The sequence below is a fragment of the Stegodyphus dumicola genome, chromosome 6, assembly GCF_044657685.1.
Source record: "Stegodyphus dumicola isolate Sdum_Otavi_A_Nest chromosome 6, ASM4465768v1".
NCBI classification, from domain to species: Eukaryota; Metazoa; Arthropoda; class Arachnida; order Araneae; family Eresidae; genus Stegodyphus; species Stegodyphus dumicola.
The window spans coordinates 66,814,824-66,839,133 of record NC_140773.1 but is presented as its reverse complement, the minus strand read 5'-3'; the positions used below and the strand labels follow the sequence as shown (position 1 = coordinate 66,839,133).

General features: G+C 33.2%; 1 protein-coding gene across 3 annotated transcripts in view; it reads right to left on the bottom strand.

The window, feature by feature from the left end:
- LOC118198684 (ras-related protein Rap1-like) overlaps nucleotides 1-24,310 on the bottom strand; it is a 117,171-nt gene that overhangs the window by 32,393 nt on the left and 60,468 nt on the right. The window contains exon 1 of one of the 3 annotated variants that reach the window (XM_085818459.1): nucleotides 683-805. The exons of the other annotated variants lie outside the window; for them this stretch is intronic. The gene's annotated coding sequence lies outside the window, so the exon portion shown is untranslated. Of the gene's footprint in view, nucleotides 1-682; nucleotides 806-24,310 lie in introns of those variants that run through there. 3 annotated transcript variants of the gene reach the window in all.

The following is a 24,310-nucleotide window of genomic DNA, read 5'->3' as shown; positions in this document are numbered from 1 at the left end:
ATAAAAAAAAAAAAAAAACTAAAAAGCTAACTCTTTTTTTTAAAAAAAATTTTTTTTAAAGGTAAATTCTTCTTCAAAGTAATTTTCTCATTGTAATTCTTGTTCCTTTTCCTTTTCCTTTTTTTCCCAAGCATTAAAACATTCAATCGATTATAATTTTACAACAATCTACGTTATTTGTATAATAGCTTTACAAATTTATGATTTGATGAAGCGTTATTATTTACTGCATATACTATGCGTATGCATAATCTTATTACAATTCATTAAAAGGAAAGCTACTTTAAGTAGTTGATATTATTATTATATTATTTCTTCATTAAAAATATCAATATTAAAACTTATTTTTATATAACAAAATAATTTAGTATCATATTTGCATGAAGGATTAGAAAAAAGAATTCTTTTAAATCCTCATATTTTCCCCATAATTTATATAATAATTAATTGCCAATAAATTAATCAATGTCAATTATAACTATAAAACTTAACCATATGCATTGATTTCATTAGCGTTGTACTTAAATTAATATTATTCTTCAGTACATAAATTTAAAGTTTTATCATACTAATATGTAAAAATGGATATTAATTTCTACGTTAGAACGTACATTAAAAGAAGCATTAAGGAATATGTATACGCATTCGGATAAAGACTAATGCATGATTCCTACTGACTTACCTCTAACCTTGGTTTGCGTTAAGAGGATATACCTAAACGCAAGACAATATGGTTCATGGAAACAGCTGCTTGTCACAGTTACGAATACCGGACCGCCGAAGCGGACTTTAAATACAGTGCTTGATGGCAGACGCCAAGAACCAATCAGATGCCGCTGTAGCTCGCGGAAGGATACAGTGAGTTGATTCAACAGGTGGGATTGCAGCGCTATGGCGCAGTAGAAGAATTTTCGAAGTCAAGTGAGGCCTGCAGCACGATTCAACTTCGAAAATTTATGAACGCGTCGGAAATTTTAATGAAGCATATTTAGGTATAAAATGTGTACGACGAATATTATCGTATATTAAAGTAGAAATGTACCAGAATTTCAATTTAAATGACAATTGAAATTTTAGTAGTAAACACAGCTGAGTTCTGGTGAATGCTGAATAGGTTCATAATCGATGGCATAGCGTAGGTTTATGCCTCCCGGACCAGATGCCAAATTTTCTGCACCTCCCTCCTACAAAATATGATATTATATAAACACACAATTTTCTAGAGTGAGGAAAAAATTAAGCTGCAAAGAAAATTATTTTCTGCAAATTAAAATTTTTTTTGAAACTATAAAAGAAAATTTTATTACGGAAACATGTTTTCAATTTTAACATTAATAAGTTATTATCTAAAAGCAGGATTATTACGTTAAGAAAATTTATTGATAATCGAAAGTTATAATAAATGTTATTCACAAACTATTGTCTGTTGTAATATGATAAACATTTTTCTTCACTGAAAAAAATCATTATTAGCATCTTTAATCATCTGTTGAAAAGAAGTAATGAGTAAAATAATTATAAATTACCCTACATTAGAAATAAAAATAGAACTTCTTCCTTTATCTAAAATTTTATTTTCTTATTTTTTCTCGATGCAAAATCTTTAATATCAGTATCAGTATCGACTGTATCTGTCATTTCTTCCTCAACAACCAAAATAACCTGATTAGTCAACCTTAGAGTACTCATTGTCAACTGTAAATAATTTTTGATTAACTTCAGTTTAGAGAAGCTTTTGTCACAGCCTGGCAATAGCTTATGGTAATTATGAGGAATATTAGAATCTGTATCATTATATTAGGCAGAATAACTTCCAGCTTACATTACATAATAAATCAAGTGGGCTTGAATTCACCAAGTTATTTTTATTGACCGTGGCAGCAACAAAAGTCCTTAGCCTAACGCGTTGGAGTCTGAACTCTTCTTGAGCTGTCAAGATCAAGAGCTACTGAAGTTGTGGTCTTCAGTGTACAGTAGATGGATTAAGAAAAATCAAATTTTTTCTCGAAATTACGTTAGTTACTGAAAGCTGTCATGAATTTTTAGTTACCTCATCTAACGAAAAAACAATTTTCTTCTCAACTCATTTTCGCGGGACAAGGCTGCCGCTTTATTTTCGTCACCAAAAATTTGCTTCCTTGTTGTTCATCTGAAAGATTCCATTAAAATGTCAAGATTGATTCACACACACAGATTTTTAGCAAAACTCAGAGCACCCTTTACCAATTTCTCACGTTTCTCTGTGAGTAGCATTTGCAAAGCACTTATTTTTTTAGCGTACTGATGAACGTTGAGTTCCTCTGTTTGTAAATAATGAGGGTTATCATTGACCTTATGCAGTATGGGTTTCCAGAGGCCCTTCCCCTCCCTCCAAAAAAAAAAACATAGAAAGGAAAATGATTGCATTGCGACTAGTAAAGTTTTTGTGCGTGTCTGTGTGTTTAAGCTGTCCCCTCCCTCTGGTCACTTTTTCTACAGTTATCAAAATAACCTTATAATCGTTCTATGTTATATCTACAGCTTCAATTCTTGAGTCTTGAATTCTTTTTAATGTCTTTCCTGTAGCAGCAACTGCAGCTTCCCAACGTTGTGTGGACATCGAAAAGAATGCATAACAATATTCGAATTTGCTGAAGAAAGTTACGAAATTGGTTTCAATTGAAGCAGCATGTAAATAAACCAGGTTTAACGAATGATCTGAGCAAGAAACAAATTCGGCACTGGGATTTAGGTTCTTTGAATCTTTGTTGCACTTCTGTATGCTTTCCAGCCATGACAGCAGCATTATCACACGCTTGACCTCTTCAGTCCATTATATCAAGACCATCACCTTTAAGCTTATTTGAAATTATGTCAGAAATGTCTCCAGTTCTCTTTTTGTTTTGTTTCAATGAAATCTACAAAATATTCCACCACTTCTGCCTTCTGATGTTCAATCTTTACGTATCGCACAGCTTGATATGTGTGATCTTTGTGTGAACTATGTGGAATGCTATAGAGTAAACTGGAACAATATTTGGCCTTTTCTACTGAACAGATAATTTGTTATCGAATATCTGCTAAAACTACTAAACTATTTACATTTCGAGTTTCGGATGGCATATAAGTGACTAAAATCTTTTTATCCATTTTCAATCTCACAAGGTGTTCTTGGAGTACTGGATCGTATTTTGCAGACAGATGCACCAGTTCTCTAAAGTTGCCCTTATTTATGCTGGTATTGTCTTCTCTGCAGCCACGAAAAGCCAAATTCTATTTCACCAGGAATTTTACATCAAATATTCTATTAAAGATTTCTTACCACTTTTCCGCTTCTTTTGCCGCAGCATATTAGTTCTTCATAAATAATAATAACAACATTATAACTAATCATAACGTTTTTGAGGTATGCGAGATACGTACTTAAGTACATACAGATGTCATATCCCATCAAAGGACCAGTTGCAAATTCCAATTCTTTAAAAGTTTTCAAACACTTGTAGGGATTATTTTAATTTTCTAAAAGTTATTTCTAATTTAGAAACCTTTCCTTTAAATTCTTCTTTCCCGCCTGCAACTCCCTACCAGAATAAGTTTTCAGTACCGCATTTTATGTAAATGAGGTTGAACCGGTATTTAATGGGAAGTTTAGTCACTTCTAGAGATGAGCTTGGAAGCGTGTGGTTTAATTACGGTGAGGTATAATTACGGGCCAACTTGGTTAGTTATTTCTGTACAGCTTCGTCTAAATTTTAGTTAGTTAGAATTAGTTTAGTTTCTTCTTTTCTATCTTAAGCCCCAAGTAGAGGCTTTCCTGTAAGCCCGAGAGGGGCCAACTGTTAAACATTTCTTTGAGTGAATAAAACGGTATTTTAACCCTTCCTTGGACTTTGTTTCTGTAGCAGTAAGAAGACCAGAGAATAGTCGCTATACTTTTCTTCAATGTTCTAGTTGCCAAGGATCCATAGTTTAGCTAGAACAGTGTACACAAAAAAATGCGTTATTAATATTCTTACAGTTTTATTATTTTAGAATCATAATCTATGAAACATACAAACAAATTTAACAAAATAGAAATAATTTTTCTTTTAAATTTACGTAAATAATGTTACAATTTGGCTATGCGCCAATACTGAAGCCTTTCAGTGTTTTCTAGAAAAAAGATTTTATGAGATTTTATAAATAATATCTTCTTTCCGGGAAAAAAGAAGAAAAAAAGTGTTCGTGATTTATTAAAATTTATAATTATCTGTTTAATTACTGAAATAATTTTCTGAACTGATTTTTTTTTAGCAGCATTCAAATTGAAACTTTTCCTTTTTCAATTTGTGCACATCCGCTTATATGATTTCAAGTTTTAAAATGAAAATTCTTGGTAAATTTTTGCTGTACGGAAATCTCACATCTTTGTATTTTATTTTCTATACTGAGTTAAAAAGACTGAACTAGGGGAACGTATAAAAAGTCACATTTCGTAATTCTTAAAAAACAGACTTTTATTTTTTTGAATTTAAATATGTCGTTCTATGAGTATTTGCGTTATTTAAATCACTTTTGTAATTGGAAGCATGTGTTTATGACCAAGAATTGCGCAAATAAATGGACATGGTGTATATATGGTAAATACCTATTACAATAACAAATGAATAAAAAGCTACGTAACCGAAACGCAAAATATGCGAAGAACCTTTTTTTTCCAGAAGTGTTAAAATGTTTGCAGTGATGGAAATGAATTACTATCAGAGATTAATACAATAAATAGTAGGACATATGATCGCAAGAATGTATTTGCATGTATATGTCGTACATGCGTATTTCAAATGAAATTGTTCTTGCAGTATCATTGTCCATTTGTACCTCAGCACAATTTCCAAATGCTGAACAACTGCCGATTGTTATGGAAGAATTGTAAGATATTTGCTTCAAACGTTCGAAGTGTATTCATTGGGATTTTAACCGGATGATTAAGTAGACTAGTTTATTCGAGTAATTACCTTTCTTATTAACAGTTTTAGTTTGGAATTCTTCCTTATTAACATCGCTTTATCAACCGTAAGACTCCAGTTCAATGACGCTTCAGAAAAAACGCACAGTTGTGGTGGATTATCTCACCATAAAAGTGCATTCCCATAATCTCCAGATCTCTAAGTCTGTATAGCATTGGCTTTTCTACACCAAAACACCTCAGCCACCATATCAAAAATGTTCAAGAAGTCTTATCTTGGGGAACACCCTTATTAGATTAGTTGATATCCAAATGTAATGTTGGAGTTTAGTCTATTCTGATTGCTAAGCAATATATTACCTCACTGAACTATTGCCGAAACCCCTGCCCTGTTTAGACCAGTGTAATTGGTAACTCTGACAGACAGATGCTATAGTGAAACAACGTACTGTCCTTCGGATAAGCACTTTACTTTTAAAAGTCATTTGCAGTAAATCACACAGCTAGTCTGTACGCGCTGTCTGACGTCAGTTTCCTTTAGCCTAAAACTGGTTATAAATATTGCAAAATTTTGACTTTAAAGTTTTTAACTGGGTTTTAATCATACGTAGCGACCAGTCCTTCAATAAAATGTACCTGATGCTGTTTTGAAAGTCTTTCATTGTAGGAGTACGATGCTGGAGTTAATGTCAAATTTGTCAGCTACACTACTATATTCTGTTATTTTAGAATAAACACTTTTAGACCATTTCCCCGCAAAACACATTTCATAAACATGGTAACGACAGTTGTAGGAATAAAGCCGGAAACATTTAATTTGCTTAACTCCCCTAGTTATCATTTCTTGGTGACGACGACATTTGCTAGGATCGTAAAATGGGGGGAGAGTAGCTACGACATTGAGACACCAATTTTGAAGAAACAAAGTATATACTATTACAGCTTCCGTTCAGCTTCTCAAATATGCTAAAGTCATATTATATGAAGTCCGCGTGTTTCCCAGTCGCCATTTCATTATTTTTAATATGAAATAAAACTCATTGTGTATCTGTTACGATCATAATCACAGTTACGCAATTCGGAGAGAATTCCTGAATTTATACTTTTGTAGTTCATGCTTTACTCTTGATGTTAGGATTCCAAAATCTGAATATGTATTAACTTTCTGCTGTTGTAAATTATGATTATGTTAATCGCCGTAAACTTCGTTTAGTTTAGAGAGTGTTCTTAAGTTTTGTATATCATCTTATATTTATGACTTAAATCGGTGGTCTCAAACTGGTGTAACCCCCGAAGCAATTTTATGTGGCTCGCGAATACATTTTAGTTATGGTTGCCATTACGGTGTCAAAAATTTACAGATGAATGAGGTTATTGAAACAATATCTAAAAGAATAAAATTTTTTCGTGGACGAGCAGCTCTGAATCATCAGATTTTTAGAATTGCTTAAAGGAATTGAAAGTGAGGGCAGAAAAAATTATTTAATATAGCCATTTGAATTTGTTATATCGAGGAACCGTATTAAAACAGTTTGATTAACCGTATTAAAACAGTTGATTTAATAAATGAAATCAAAATTTGCATCGTGTAGAAATAAATAAATAAATAAAATCATCCACGAGCTATATAATGATACATGGATAATAAATAGATTTAACGTTTCTTGTTGACTTAACAAGACATTTAAATATTTTAAATAAAGAGATGTAAAGAAAAATACGATTTTCATTGACATGTGTGCCTGCATTAAACTTTTTAAAGTTATTTTGCAATTGCGGAAAATACATCCTTGAATTAAAATCTTTCGTATATTTCTTATATCTTAAATCCTTCTCTATTATTTAATACGAAAAAATAAGAAAAATAAAGTTATAAAATTATTACAACAAATATTTGAAGATGTATTGATTTTAAAGATTTGTAATCTGATTTTAAATAATTTTCATCTATATTTTATAATAATAAAAGCAAGTGTAATGTGTCTGTCTGTCTGTCTGACCGAGCTCTCCAGCCAAATCTATCGCACGCAGGGACCTGGAATTTTTTATACGGAAGCACAAAGGGGCTGGCCACCAGACCTCGAAGCCCGATTTTCGATTTTTGAATTAGAAAAATTTTAAAAAAATTATTTATAATTAATTAATCACGGTTTTTTTGACTCACTGATATTATTATTTGTTTTCAAATAACGTTCGATTGTAACAATTGATTTCTTTATTCTAGCGTTAGTTTGCTGTTTTGACGATACATTAAATCGATTAATTACAATTCATTTCTTTTTTGTAGCTTGTGGGGGGGGGAAGAGAGAGAGACAGTCTACATGTCCTACACTACTATTCCTGCGCTATTCACTTATCTGCATTTTCTAAATGCACGGGCAACGCCGGGCGGGTACACCTAGTTACCTATAAAACGAACATGAACAACGCACCAGAAAACCTACAAGTGGAGCTAATTAATCTACGAGTGTGATACAAATCTTATTCAAATATTTGAAGATATCGATTTAATTAACTTTTATTCGTGCTGTCAAAAGATAAATATTCTAAGCGATGAGTTTTTGCAATAAGAATAATCACTTTGTTTTTGAGTATATTTATGCTATATGAACATTAATTTTCGCAGTTCATGATTAATACTTCTGGGAAGGAACCCGATTGGCCGAGCGTTTGAGCATCTACAATTCATGATGAAGATAATTTTTAATAATTTTTCTCTAAGACTACAAACTTTATTTAGTCATCAAGCATCAAGATGTTATAAGGAATAAAAAAGCCTATAATTGTTTACATACAAATGTATATATTTTTTTTCTGCAAGTATCCAAGAGAAATATCATAAATAAAAGAAAGAGAGTTGACATTATTTATTCTCACATTTTTTCTCAGTTCAAAAATTTCCACACAGAGTAAATTCTGAAAGTCACAGATTAAATTCTGAAACTCAGTTCAGCTAACTCTTTTTTCAAATGCAAAGTTTCACAGCTAATTAACTCATACAGCTCTCGGGGTCGTATTTATATAGTGTAGCACGAGCTTCTTCGAACTTTAGAAAAATTCATTAGTAGGGCTGCAAAAATGTGTTTTTCCCGAAAGTCTCCAAGTTGGCAGAAATCGCTGATTTAGCAAAAATATTGCCTCCAAGGTCCTTTCGAAGCGTATTTGTCACTATTTCGGGCTCAACTTGAGCTATTTTTAAAATGACTCAGAACTGAGGTATTTACAATTTTATATAAGAAATAAACATTAAATTCAAAACATGTGGTCACAAATTTACTTACATGCAAATTAAATTCGAAATTGACCGTTCTAAAGAAGCAGTAAACAAATTTTACTGATATTTACAATATTACATACACACAAAACTATTTAACATTATTTTAATTATGAACCGCTTTTGTAAGTTTGATTCTACTCTATCACTTGTGCACATTCGATCATCCTAAAAATTATGCAAGATAAATGAAGAAAACAGGCGTTGAAGATCAATATAAAAATGAAAGAGATAACAGCAATTGATATGATTTTGAATAACTTTAGTGCTTTTATAACCTTGATCTGTTGTTATGACTACAGCCTGAATTGGAGGAATATCTGGGATGGAGCGCGTTGAAGTGTTTATTTGGTAGTTTACTTGATAACGGAATAACTGAGTAAGCTCAGATTTACTGATTGATACAAATCAGTTACGCGTTCATTATTCTTGATGAATTAATATTGTTGAAAGTCCAAACGATTTGTGTGAATATAATTCTAGTATTATTGTGCCAGGTTCAGTTTATGTTAAGGTTTAGCTGTAACTGCGAATTGTACTAAAAATGCGTTTAATTTTTATTTAAATTTGTATTTCATTTTATTTTTGAAACTGAATTAACAAATGAATGGCGTCATCTGGCCATTTGTGGTAATCAAGTGGTTTGCTTTTGGGACATTTGGAAGAAATTCGAGAATTTGAAAAACATTAGAAGTTCTAACTGTTATTCCATAATTCTGTAATGGTCAAGTGGCTGAGTCCTTTGAGTAATGGTAATTTGTCTTGGTTTTACGGTTTTGGGAGAACAGACTGGTTGTACGAGTTGTGATTTTCTCCATGTGGAACTAAGAATAAGCCTGCCCTGTAGAGGTATTAGGCAATTTTTTTTGGAAGTAGGACAAGTGAAAAATGAGCAACGTATTCTCCAGGAATCGAACCACGGACCTCTGGAATACGTGCCCAGCGTGCTGACCTCTGCACTACGAAGGCACGCTAAGACGGCGGGATAAATACTTTATATACTCCACCTTTTAAAAGGCGACTGGAGTTTAGGGGATCCAATCGCCAAATCCTGAGTGTGGAGAATCATCATCCTTTTAGTTCGAGTTGCATGATTTGCTCTCTGAGTCTGTTCTTTAACGACAAAGATGATATCTACTATATGCCGAGTCATTCAACCGAATAATTGATCAAGGCTTATGGACTGAGAAAAGTTGCCTTATTAGTGCTTTGAATTGTTTACGAAATAAAATTTGTAACTTGTTTCTCTTATTTTCGGTGATGGGGGAGCGTATATTTTCCCGAGTCATTAAAGACCACTTCTAACTCTGATTGCTTTTAGCTTGCGAAATATTAAAATACACATAAAGCAGAACAATTCATTATTACTGGACTGAAATAAAAGAAAACTGAATAGCAAGGCGAGGGCACATGCAAGACTTAATAAAGAGAAAACGCAGAATAATACTTTATACATATATACTTAAATACAGCAGACTTATAAATACTTATACGCAATCTCATTAAAATATGCATATGAACAGAAACAACGCACTGTTATTGGATTGAAATAAAAGAAAACTGAATAGCAAGGTGTGGGCATATACAAGACTTGCTAAAAAAGAAAATGCAGGCTAATATTTATACACATACTTATGTATATATAACATACATATAAATACTTACGCGCAAATATGTACAGCAAAAGAATTTAATTGAACTAGCACACGTAGTGGTTTCTAGTGCGTACATTACGATATTACCATAGGATACAAGTTTGTAATCCTGTGTGATACAACGAATAATAAAGTACCCAGAGCTGTACCTTAAATACGAATAGAATTTGAATGTCCATAATGGTGCTCAGAGAATCAGATGAACATAGATAATGCCATGTTAGGTACTGAATGAATTAAATAAATAATATGAAACATGCGGATAGATTGATTTACTGAACTTTATTACAGATAATCCTAAACTTAAACATTATTAAAACAGATAACTAATACATTATTAAAACAGATAACTTTTACTGTATAACACACGGTGTCGAAAGAAAATAGCAGGGAAGTTATTCCAGATTGTCAGCAATCCTCTTAGCAATGTTATTACAATCGCTAAATGCGGCTGAGCGCATATTTATTCTTTCTTATACTCCTGGTTCATATTGGCATAGTTGTGACAGGGGTCTTTTTAAATGAGAATTCGCTGTTTGCGGGCAATCATAAAGATGGTGATCTGGGTCCCCAGTACTTCTACAAAGACACTGGTCACTGCATCTGAAGCCAAATCTGAAGTTAGGATATATGTGAGCCGTGCTGTGTCAAGTACTGAGTGAATTTTGAAAAGCCGCTATTTAAGTTCTGGTATCCTTTTTGGATATAAATCATACATTCTTCTGCCCGTGGTGCTTGACTCACAGTAGTTTTGCCGTTGTTTCATTACTTGACGACTGAGAATGGTTTTCAGATATGAGACCGGAAGGGATACACGAAAGCTACTCACATGGGGCATGTTAGCTGCATTTTTCGCAATCATGTCTGCTGCTTCGTTCCTTTAATCTCAGTATGAGCTAGTACTAATTGAAGCTTAGGTCTGATCTGCAGGAATCAAAACTAATTGTTTATGTATGATTTTGACTATGAGACTCATGCTTCCAATTTTTCAATTAGTGGTGTAATATTCCTACAGGAAAGCCAATGTAAACTTATTTCCACTATCATTTGGGCTACACTGTCTATTAGAGCCTGGCATTTCTGAAGGTTGCCTTGTAGGTTGGATTAGGTTAGGTTAATAGGTTACGGCAAAGCAAATTGAGGACTATCTGCCTATAGGGAGGGATGCCTTACACTTGCAAAATTTGTACTACCTTAAAATTGTAACTGTCACTGCTTGCTTCTTGGACACGATAAAATTTTTTGACCTGATCCAGCTGAGATTTAGAGCATAAGAATTAGTAACAGCAGTACCCTATCTCAGTTAGTTTGCATAGATATTTGAAGATATCACTTTTGCCCATGATGAATTTGTGCAGCTCATGTGGGAAAATATCTCAAGATAAGGGGAAGAAGAACAAGAGCAGATTTTGAGTAATTGCCTCAATAATAAGAACTAGCTATTTAGAAAGCTATTTGCGTAGAATAAGTAGCGATGACTTGAGTTACTTGCTTTGCAAATTAAAAGTCACAAAAAAAAGTTACATGGGAGCTCAAGAATATTGATTATTAAACTTCATGGCTTACTTTATAGAGACATTAACACATTATGTTATTTGATGCTCAAGACGTGAAATAGGAGCAACGTCCTCGCCGGGATTCAAACCTGGACCTCTCGAATACGCGCCGAATATGCTAAACATTACACCCCGACGGCGTGCTAAGAAGACGGGAGAAATACCTCATATACCTCCCTTTTAAAGAGCGTCTGGGGATTACGGGAATCCAATCGCCAAATCCTGGTGGTGGAAAATCATTATCCACCGCCATTTTTAGTTCGGGCACCACTGTAGAGACATTATGTTATTTGATGCTGGAGACGTGAAATATGAGCAAGCCCACGGCAGGACACGAACCTGGACCTCTCGAATACGCACCGAGTGTGCTAACCATTCTACCACGAAGGCATGCTAAGAAGGTGGGAGAAATACCTTATAACTTCATAGGGTTCTAATTGAGTAAAATTAACTCAAGTGTCCTTCAGACCCTAAGAGAAATAATTTATCATAGAGTTTGATGAGAAAAAGATATTAAATAATTTTCTATACAAAATTAAGCTACAGTTTTATATCACAAAAAATAAAAGAATGGGCGCCCAAATAACAAAATCTGTAAATCGAATTTCATAGAGACATGTATAACGCATTAACGTTATAAATTTATGAAAGGTGCCACCCGTTATTATTCATAATATTCTAAGGATTATGTTAATTGTATTAACAGTTAAATTTTGAGTTAAACTTATTTTCCTGTCAATTCTTACTTCAATTTACCACTTCCGGCCAGAACGTAGTTTTACAATCCCGTCTGAATGTTAATGAGGAAGAGCGGTATATAACCGCGAAGTTCTACAACTTTAATGAGAGAGATACCAGATATTCTGGCTTCACGGGTCCGCCTTTTTAGGCTACTCTCTCGTAAGCTATTATTACGTTCGGCCGTACTTTAGGCCCTTGATAGCTTCGCAGTCAATTAGCGTAAGGGGCCAACTCTGTTAGAATTTCGATAGCTTTGGCTATATCTCTTTAGTTAAAATTAGTTTAGCTTAATTCTTAGTTTCTTAAGTTCAATACCAAGTGTCGACTTTATAAATAAAGTTCAATCCCAAGTGTCGACTTTATAAACTCCAAGACGGAGTTTCGTTAAAATTTAATTGGAATAATAAAGGGTAATTTTACTCTTCTATCTTATTGTTGTCTGTAACACGAACTCAAGCGATTATTCGCTTATCAGTTCTTAAGATTCTTCACTTCCAACAGTAACTTAGAATTACACAGTGGAGAATTCTACAGTATAAAAATGTTGATGAATTTTTTAATGAGAATTATTTAATCTCTTTTTCGCATTAAACTATCATAAATTATTAATCATAAATTATTTTTCTTTATTTAGTTCAATAATATTTTAGAATTTTAAATAAAAATTTATTTTATGAAAACGTTTTTGGTTTATTTTTTTAAATCTTCATTTTCGAAAACTTGTGTATTTTTGATTCGTTCCACTGCATGCATTTGATTTCAGAAGAACAACGTTTAATCTACAAATAAATGTTTTCTTTTTCCTTTAATCCACCAAGTGAGAAATGTATCTTATTGTTTACTTGCATCTCGAGTTAATTTCAGTTGAAGGTCGGTGAAAAACCTTGGCTTTTAAGTCATTATTCTTGTACTCTAGCGAGGAATATGTTTTGTCGATCAGATTTGGATGTGCCCCCATTTTTCGCAGGTGCAAGAATATGACACACATATACACCTGTGTGGTTTTATTTCCTATTTTCTTCTTATTTCATTTTAGTATTTGAGCAGTTTTTGGTGCCACTGGTCATATTTGCCATTGCGCTTAAATATCTTCGTTATAAGAAAGAATAATTCTAGTTCTATTTCTAAATATCCATGAAAGAATAATTTTCTATTTTATTTTTTTGCCAGCCAGAGAGATTAAGGAAAAGGAGAAGAGAACAATTTACCAGAAGTGTTTTTGATTTGTTATGATCACCTCATATTGCTGGACGATATACAGTCAGTGAAATGTTATATTTCTGATTATTCATGAAACAAGATAATTAATTTAATTTCGAGAAATGTGGAAAATAAATATAAAAATAATTAATCAAATATTTTGATATTGTTCTATTAAAGAAATATTTTCCGTTATAATTTTTCAAATACATAAGAAAGTCGTCAACGAACAGAAAGATCATTTTAATGATGATACGTGAAATTCTGAATGTTGTTAAGCTCATTATTTTGAGATTATATGCATTTTAGTTTACTTTTTTCCAACATCAAAATAAATATATTTGTTGAAAGCTTGAAGATCATTAATTTCACCAAGAATAATACATGATGAAAGCATGTACGGGTTCGAGAAAGCATAGTGATGTTTAAAATAATTCCTAATTTATATTTCAAATTGAAACTTTTGTTTTACATATGTATCTCAGTTATATTATTGAATAATGAAGAATATGAATGAGTGTATGAATGCTTGTTTGGTTGTTCCTTGCATTGGTGAAAACGGCGGAACTTACAGCCATTAAATTTTGAACATACATATCCTCTGCTTGAACATATGCATCTTGAAAACGGATTTTGAAATTATTTTTACTTATTTTATGTTTCGTGCGAATTTTATTAATTTCTTATTAACAAACGCAGCGATTTAAAAGCAATCTGCTATCACTCGGCAGAGCGTATCTTACGTTTCAAATTTAATCAGCAAACAGAGCGATTTAAAGGAAATGTGTTGTCAATTGTCAAAGCGTCAGATATTTATTTTTTAATTTAATCAACAAGCTCAGGGATTTGAAAAAATGTGTTGCTTGTACTCGAAATTAAATACTTTTGCCTTCTACATTTTATTATGTTACCGCCATTGGGGGCAGAGCTCAAGTTGCTTGATTTCTTTACGCAAATTTAACTTGTCTGTTATTTATTAGCAAACTAGGAGGTTTAAAAGCGATAAACGCAAATCTTCAGCTCTTTCTAGCTCAGCTCGAAAAATTGCTTTTGATGGGGTCATTAAAATCACTATATTTTCTTTCTTTATATTAACTATATTAGGTGACTGGCTGGGCAAGTGGCTATTATATCAAACTTAAGAACTAAACGACAAATATTAAAACAGCTAAGTACTTATCTGGTAGCAAGATATGCATCAGAAATATCTTAGTTGAACTAATGCTGAAAAATTAACTACGAAATGAAAAATTTTATAAATTAAACATAGTTTTAATTACGTCAATCAGATACTGTTCTGGTTCCATTTTACTTTTGTAATATACAGAAGAAGGGGCCACTGCGCACAAATATTAAGTTTAGTAGTATATAAGTGGCACAGAGATTACATACATAATATTTATATCAACTTCTAAATGCTTCTCTCTGTAAGAAAAAGGTGCATTCTTCTTTCTGAGTGCAGGATGTGGCATATATTTGGTAACTGGTAAGTATAAGTATGGATCTACCATGCAATTACTCTGCAGTTCTGTAAACCCTAACTGATTTGGAAAAGGACTCATCCTCTGCAGTCCTAAGTGCGAGAGGGTTCTAGGCATGATTTAATTAAACAAGATAGGTAAGGATTAAATACTAGAAGATACATTATTAAAAATAAAATTAAAGATATAAATTTTAAAGTATACGTTTACTGCTTATAAGTCAATAAAACTGACTCTTTAGTAATTAATATGTTAGGTAAGCAGCTAAAGTTCGAAGGTAAATTAAATCATTTAATGCTACTTGGAACGGCAGTACTCTGACAACTGGCTATTTAAAAATTCCGTGGAAGATAAAGATTATGTGTCGCATTCAGTGGCAATATTTGTAGGTCGCGTGGATGTTAAATGCTCTAGTAAGGTAACGCAGCATCAAGTAACACAATGTAACGGCCTCAAAGCAGAAAATACTCGTAACAGACTTTTTTATGACCCAAAACGCAATAAATGTATAAATAACTAACTTTTCCTTTTAGCACTGAATTTTTGAAAATTTAATACCAAATGTGAAAAGTAAGAACCAGAACTGCATAAATATATTCAAGCGACTGCCCTTTAAATATGGTGCCCTTTTAAATCCTTCTATGTTAAACTGCTATTTTCTCACTAAGCAGCTGTTAAAGTAAGTCCTTTGTTTAACGAAATACCTCTGACAAATGTTTTCGTAACATAGCCTATTCTCTGTTACGGTTTGCTGTCTTTTTTTTTTCACGTCTCTGTGAAAACTTAAGACACAATCACATACACTGAAAGAATATAATTCAAAATGTGTTATTGTACTATTCAGTTAGATGGATTGTTCTTGCATACAGTCGGTAAAATTATGCTTGGGATATTTCGCTGTGGTTATAAAATTTAGTTGCGTTCTTGATTATTATATTCCATATGATAGGAAGGGCTATAGTAATTTTCTGATTTTAAAAGTGCCGAAATATTATTACATTATCCGAAGTGAAAGTACAAAAATTAAATTCATGTAATTTTAAGGGGAGAATTTTAGATATAAGATCATTTTAATATGAAAATGTATAAACATGATTGTTAGGAATTCTTAATGAAAACAAATTAATTTATAGCATTTAATAAAATAATGTTACAAATTCTAGCTTCTTAATCCAATTCCAGAAGGTTAAACTAAAAAAATATTCTCTGATCCTCGTTTCGAGTTTTTGGAAATATATTATTACTTAGAAAAATTTTAAAAAATTAAAGCGAATAATATTAGCTTTTAATATGTTAAAATTGAAATGTAATATCATTCAAAATATATTATTTAAATTTTTTTTTAAATATACGGTCGAGCACTTCCCTGCTTACCACATTGTTAAGAAGTAAATGGAGCGCACATCTTGCCTCAAATACGTTTCACCACCTGGTCCCTTTCTTTTATAGATCTTCGATCAATCTTTCTTGTGCTATGGGTGTGAATGAGACTCTTGATATTTTAAAAATTTAAAGTGCTACAATGATTTGTTTTTGTCCTGTTAATTAATGTTCAGAAAAAAACTGATGTATCAAAACAGTAAAAAATTGAGCTTCAAGAGGTACGGTGTTTTTACATACAAAGTAATTTATATTTTCCTCTTCATTCGTATTGCTTCAGCTTTTTTTTTGTATCAGAATAACAAAATCACGGAAATCACGGAAATGATCATGCAAACAGTACTTTGATATTTTTGCTTGCAAATATTGAATTAAAACCAATGTAAATGTTCCTTGAAGATTCCAACACAGAGCGAAATTTCTTAACAGACCAGCGGTATGAAAGATAAATGGCTGTTGGATTGATCGACTTTTCTGAAAGCTGAAAATTGCAACGTATAAGAAAAAGATAAAAAAGAAATGAAAATCAGCATACTCACATATAAAGATCATGCATATTTGTCTATTACGATTACAGACTTAGAAGGGAGTGCCGTCTTAGCGTCTCATTCATAGACATTCCTGAAGATGATGACGACGATTACGTTAGACAAGGAGCCAAATATCTGAAAGCAACTGATTCTCAAATTCCTTCAACCTCGACGACAAGCCAAATGCAAATACTTCTGACAAATTTAGCTCTTGCCTGTGATAAAGCGGTAGTATTGGATACGTCAGTTGCTGTTATTGTATTCTTTGTACTTCGGGGTCTGGGAACTGTATCTAAAGATACTCCAGTTAAAGTTATTGACAGGCGTAAGCTGCGGTGAGAACATTGGACGGTATGGTCCCAGCTTCAATCAACCACTACACCAATAATACAATCTTTGTATGGCATCTGCTTTGAAGAGAGAAAGGACAAAACTATAGTGTATGAGAAGAAAGGAAATGCTTTTTAGAGGACTACAGCCGAGAAAGAGCTTATTTTCCCTTGTCAGAACCTGGTTCTGTTTATATAGGACATGTAATTCCGGATTCTGCGTCCAGTGCAGATATTACGCAAAGTAGCACCAACATTGTTACAGAGAAAGGGATCGAGCTTCTCAAACTGGTTGCTGTTTGGTGTGATGAACGAACGTCAAAACTGGGAAGAAAATGGCCTCATTAGACGTTTTGAGATCTTTATTGGCCATGAACTTCATTAGTTTGTGTGCTTGTTGCACACCAGTGAACTGCCTCTTCGTCATATTTTCCAGAAGACTGATGGAAATGTATCTGGGCCACAATATTTTTCTAGAACAACAGGAAAATTCCTGAAAACAGGTGAAACCCTTCTCGTGACTGGTCATGTCTCTATCCGGTTTATCTATCCGAAATAGACAGAAAGACTTCTATACGAATCAAAAATACCTCGTTGATATTTCTAAGGCAGTATCCTCGGAAGTGCTTCAGACTTAGCAAACAGAAGTCATGGGAAGCTGGTCCATTCAAGATGGCTCACTACAGTACAGAATTCTTCGCCTTTATGTATCAACCGCCGAGCAAACAGACGACTTGAAGCTGCTAGCCGGAAAGCGAGAGATTTAATCACGAGTTTGAGCTGTTGTAGGGAGAACTCAGTCAGTATAAATACTATAATTTCCAGTTGGAGAACACATATTTCCTGTACTATTTGAAGTATGCTGTAATTTTACGCTTGGAACTATAAAGATTTGAAGATAAAAATATACAGTACAAATCAATAACTACAAAACTTGCTTAGTCAGGCATTGAAAAGTCTATAACCCTCTTTGTCGGATGATAAAACACATAAACTTGAAAAGCACATTTGAAAATGACGATGATAAATGAATACATTGAAAACATAGTCTCTGCTTTGTAAAAAATTGAGGAAACAGAGTCCATACCCTGCTCTGTCAGGTTGGAAGCAAATGTAAACAGAGAAGAAAGAAAATTCGTCCTTGTCAGTCACGTGGGTTGTCAACCACCAAGTGCTGACCACGGCAATGGGTCTGAAAAATGATCGTGAATTCGAAGATTTAAGCTTGAGAAACAATTAAGAATTTGCCAATTTGGATCGTTATGAATGGTTCTCGGCATTTTAACAATATTTTCAATAGTTAGTTCATAGTTTACAAGTACTCTTATAAGGTGGTATTCTTAATTTTGCATTTTCTTGAAAACGTTACAGCAAGTAGAAAGTATTTCGTCATGCATAGTATCGATCTTCGTTTCTTTAAGTTTTGCTTGTTCCGAATATACCATGGAGCGCTTAAAATCATCCTGAGTAATTTATTTTGAAAAAAGTTTTATTGTTTTACAATAGGTTTTAGAAACAGTGCTCCAAATGGCTTAAAATAGGCGAAAATCTATGAATTTAAGCTTCATATAAAACAAATAGTCCCATAGGGTGAAACAGAATTATAATTGTTAAATAGGGAAGTAAATTTTGTGTAAAATATGATAAAAAATAACGAAAGTCTTTCAAAGATATCGGACTGTTAAATATCATTAGTACATTAGATGTTTATACATATTTATATGCTTTTTCTGGAGGAATGACATTAGAATCAAAGGATTCGAGTCTTTTTCATACTTACATCCACTATTCAATTCGAAAACAAAGGTCGAAATATTATATAGGTAAATGTTTTTTCCATTGTCGTATTTAGCATGTTCTAGCAAATTTAGAGACAAAAAGTATTCTAAAATCTGTATTCAAATATAATTAAAAAATTTTCTTTAGAGCTTATTCAAAAGCTCACAATTTGTTAATAGGGATTTATTTATGAAATAATGCCTTTATAGTTTTGAATGCATGCAACAATTCACTTTTAGGAAGAGAGAAAATTAAATCTAGGAGTTATGAACAGAAATAATTTTGTCTCGTATTTTAAATTCCAAGCGATATAAGCGTACTGCTTTTACAGATAATGCAGAAAGTTGATACAGTAAAGACAACTGAAATATAATTTAAGGATGCAATGACGAAACGAAACAGAAAGACGAAAATCCTCCAGTATTTGTTCTTACATTGGTACTAAGAAGGAGGTGATAGTGATAGTAGGAAAAAATCGTAAGTTGCTTATAATTGGAATAAGCCTCTGTGTCTTAAGTTTTCCAATGTAGACGATGAGACGATGCCATGGAGGATGTTTTGCTAGGGGCAGCACGAGGAATAACTGAGCAATAAGAGGTGTTAAAAATTTGGTTGCTGACACGTCTTAAGCAAGTACTTTAAGCATTCGTTTTATAATAAAATTTCTACAAATCGCCTCTTTACAGGAATCTTTCTTAAATATATCCGACGTCGTTTCATACAGTGCTGGTCTTAACTGCCCGTTCGTAAAGTTATCTGTTCAACCGATCTAAGCGTGTAAAAGACCTGCAAAGACAAACCATCTGTTTAAAATTCTAAAAAAAAAAAAAAAAAAAAAATCCATAGAACTGTCATCTTTTGGCTTTAAAATCTGTATAAAGCACGCTCTTTCAAACATACGCAGGTTCTTACAAGCTTTCAATACGTTTACAGTACTTGGAATTTCTGCATATTTTTTTTCAGATTCATAATTCTTATTATAAACATTTGAGAAGTCTGTAGGGTTATTAGGTTATTTTGATACGGGAGACGGGAAAAATGAGCAATGTCCTCACCGGGACTCAAACCCGCGCCTCTCGAATACGCGCCGAGTGTGCTAACCGTTACACCACGAAGACTTGCAGAAAGGAGGGAGAGAATACTTTATATACTCCCCCTTTTAAAGGTCGGCTGGGCATTAGAGGACCCAATCGCCCAATCCCGGCGGTGAAGCATCATCATCCACCACCTTTTAATTTGGGCGCAACTGTAGAGACATTTGATTATTTTGAAGCAACGGTACATAAAAAATGAGCAATACCACCGCCAGGACTCGAGCCTGGACCTCTAGAATACACGCTGAGTGTGCTAACCGTTTCATCACGAAGGCATGCTGAAAGGAGAGAGAAGATACACTCATAGACGGAAGATACTTATACGGAAGGAAGATACTTATTTTCCTTTTGTGGTTTTGAGGGGGTCGACTTTTTATAATCATATGGTCCAGTGAGACTAGGAAGTTTGGGTCTTCTCTGTATTATGACCTTATACACCCACGCTTTTAAAGGGCGCCTGGGAATCAGGGGACCCAGTTGCCAAATCCTGGTAGTGAAGAATCATCATCCATCACCTTTCAGTTTGGGCACCACTGTAGATTAATTAGGTTATTTTGATACGGGAGACGTGAAAAATGAGCAATGCCCTCGCCGGAACTCGAACCTGAACTTCTCGAATACGAGCCGAATGTGCTAACAATTACCCACGAAGGCATACAGAAAGGAGGGACAGAATACCTTATTTTAACGATCGTTTTTTAACATTTATTGAATTTAAAAATCTTTGTCGATTAATTCTGAGATCTATTAAGAGTGATCGCCGGGTAGTTGGCATCCTTGTTTAAGGTTGGCTATCTTATATGTTTATGTTCGTGTTTGTGTGTTTATACCTTTTGTGTTTGTTCTTATATGTTTTTTGCGTTGCATTGTATTCTTTCTTATATTTCAGTTTTTTTTTTATTAATACTCAATTGTATTTGATTACTTTTGCTTGCGGTTTGAACCGGGCGGAGCCCGTTACAGTCATAAGACTGTCCTTGACACGGTTAGGTAGACTGGGCTTCGCCCGATACTGGTAGCCTTATAAGTCTTTAACTTTGTTTGCTTATTTTCAGAAATGAATTTTAGTTAACATTCCATTCCAGTGCAAACATAATAGCCAACTAAAAATTTCAGTGACGCCCTAGCTTGCGTATTTGTTAGGGATATTAGATGCGATACCTTTGGGCTCCAGATTATAATCCTAAAGAAAGCATGATTGTTTGTAATTTTTTGCACTTAGAACACCGATGAACTAAAAGTCTCTTCGGTAGGCTGATGATAAAGGGCTTTGAATCCGTCCCACCAGGATATCCTCCATCAAAACTGGGAGACGAAGTTTGACAAACCTGTACTATCAGCTATAATATGTCTAAGCCTTCGCAAATTAACAGTGCTTCTCTCCTTCTCGGCCATGATAAATTTCGTGGATCTCATCTAATCTAGATCACTTGTACTTAAGACCTTCTCCAATAATAGATGCTATTCGTTACTTTTCAACAATGACGAGTTTTATGGAGCTGATCAAAATTAAGTACTTATAAGGTTCCCGAGGTCATCGGTAACAGCTATTACTTTCGCCTTCGCGGCCATGATGAATTTTGTGAGTCTGATCTAGATTAGATCATCTATAAGATGCTAAAGACCTTCGCCAGTGACAGGTTCTACTCTTCTCATCCATGATGTATTTCATGGACTTGATCTTCATGAGATCACTTATAGGGTGTCCAGTCTTAGGTACCACACTCTTCTAGGCCATGATGAATTTCGTCAACCTGATACAAATTGTATTCATATCAGGAAGATAGATAACAACATCCAAAATTTTAATGCAATATTTAGGTAGTATCTACAGACATCGTTCAAATATTATTTCATGCATAATTTTTGCAAAGACAGAGACGTTATTCTAAGAAACCTAAAGATAACGCTCAAGAAAGAAAAAAAATTAAAAAAAAGAGATGCCAGTTAAAAAAAGGCTAAGAAATTACGATCTATGTGACGATTAACTGATTATGGCAAAGTATACGAGGTTGGACTGTGTTTCAGAAAAAGCCACTTTCATGGAGGACTCTCTAAAGCAAAATGGCTCCTAATTATATTGTACGACGGCCAAACCACGCAAATCTCCTGTAACCATTTCATTAGATGGAATATAAAGCCACGTCAAACTATCAGTAGTAGACTAATTACTGGAGATCTTATCTTATATATATATTAGTAAGCATGATTCATATCAATGTCATTGATTTGCAGATGTTTTAGCAGTTCTAAAAGGAAGAAAAGAAAATAGCTAACAAATTCTGAAAGTAAGAGGTTGTTTGCTGAAATCATTTACTGGCATCATATGATTATTAGGCACCTGCTGTTATTATTTAAGAACCTGAGAGGCAAAATGGCATAATTTAAATTAGGGGCTTAAACAAAGGTTATTTAAATCCAGAAATTTATCATTTCATTTAAATTTGTTTTGAAATCAAAGTTAGTCATTAAGAGAGAATAAACTGTAAGTAAAATTTGGAGAAAATCTTCTCCAAATTAACGAGCTTTTCACGCATTGTATTTAACATAAATTCTTTAAATTTTCTTTCAGACATTACTAATTTATTTTAAAAATGAGTAAATTTGCATGCGAGTGTAAGAAATGCAACTCACTAAAATTCTAATAAAAAAATATGTGGAGAAGCATTTTGAAAAGTCAGTTTACTTATTTATAGAAAAAAACGATGTCAAAGATATTTAAAATAAATATAAATTATTTTATTTAGAAAAAAATCAAACAGTTTATTAATATTCGAGAAGTTATAGAAAATATTGTTAATGATCTGCCAACAGATCTGTGTGTCCAGGATTGGATAAGATGAATAAACATCTTTTGGTTTGAACCATTAAGCTGTAAGTTAAGTAAGTTCATATCCACTAAAGTCATACAATTAGTTATCATTTTTAAATTCAATGCCGCATGAACTCATCTTTAAATTTTTATTAGAGTAAACCCACGAGTTTCATACAACTGGCCTGAAATTTTTAGAAAGGCAGTTTACTTGACTGATTTTCTTCTCATTATACACACCAGATTAAGGTGATGCAACAACTTAAGACAATTATGGATGCAAACAGACCAACTGCAGCGATACATAAATAGAGTCTAATGTGACAGCACCTGAAGACCAAGCAGTTAAGAACTACTCAGGGATAAGCGCGATCTAATTTTATTTTCTAGTGCAAGTAATCTTATTACCTAAATCTGAAAATCTAAAATTAGTAATAGGGAAAAAAAACTCTCTCTGATCTCGGATGAAAATTCTGAAAATCTCAATGGTTATATTAAACCTATCAGTACGGCTAAAACATGAAAAGAGCTTATGACAAAAAAGTACTAATGGCCATTATCTCTGTTGGTAATAGATTCAGTTCATCGGACTCTACTGATCAAAATAATTACAATCAGATTGTAACAAATGCAGGAAATCAACACTGAGCAGCAGTAGACTTTAATTCCCGAAACCAAACCTGTGCCACGCATTATGCTGAAGCCACCAGAAAATACTAAATATAGTTAATATCTAAAAATATTATACAAACAAACTACCGCCATATTCCTTGGCAAATTCAGCAGGAATATAGACTGTAATAAGTAGTAAGTAATATTAATAAATAATATAATAAATAAACGGTTGTAAGAACCACTTGCTTAACTTCTAAGTGACAACTGCACGTGTAGTAAGTGCGAGTACGAACTACACAGGATTAAGGGTTACAGCCGAAAACATTGCGGCAAAAACGTCACGGAGAAAACAAGGCAGGGCGAAAATGTCGTGGTACAAAACATCATGGGAGAAAAGAAAGCAAAGAGAAAACGTGGCAGTTCTAAAACATCGCGATACAAAATATCGTGGTCGAAAATAAAGCGGTTCAAAAACTTCGCAGTTTAAAAACATCGTCGTCGAAAATATCGTGGTAAAAAATAAAGTACCTACAAATAATCGCATGACGATAACATCGCACATATGCGTTTTTCAGGTTTTAAAAGATGTAAATGTATTTTCTCATGATGATTTGGTATCGCAAAGAGGAAAGAAGATGAAAATGTTAACGACACTTTACGAATAGACGGGAACAAAATAAGATGTAATTTCCATTAAAACAATAACAGATTAATAAACTTAAAAGAAAATAATTTGATAATTATTTAAGCAATTTGTATAGAGGTAACCTGATGCAGTTATTTAAATTATGAGTAAAACTTTATAAAAATTAATAAAATTTGTAATTAACTACGTAAATTCCTATAGTTGAAAGCTATATAATTTAGCTACTCGTTGAAAACATTTGAGCACAAGAATTTGTTTTGTTTAATTCTGTTGTACCTCGTTCTCTTGTCAATC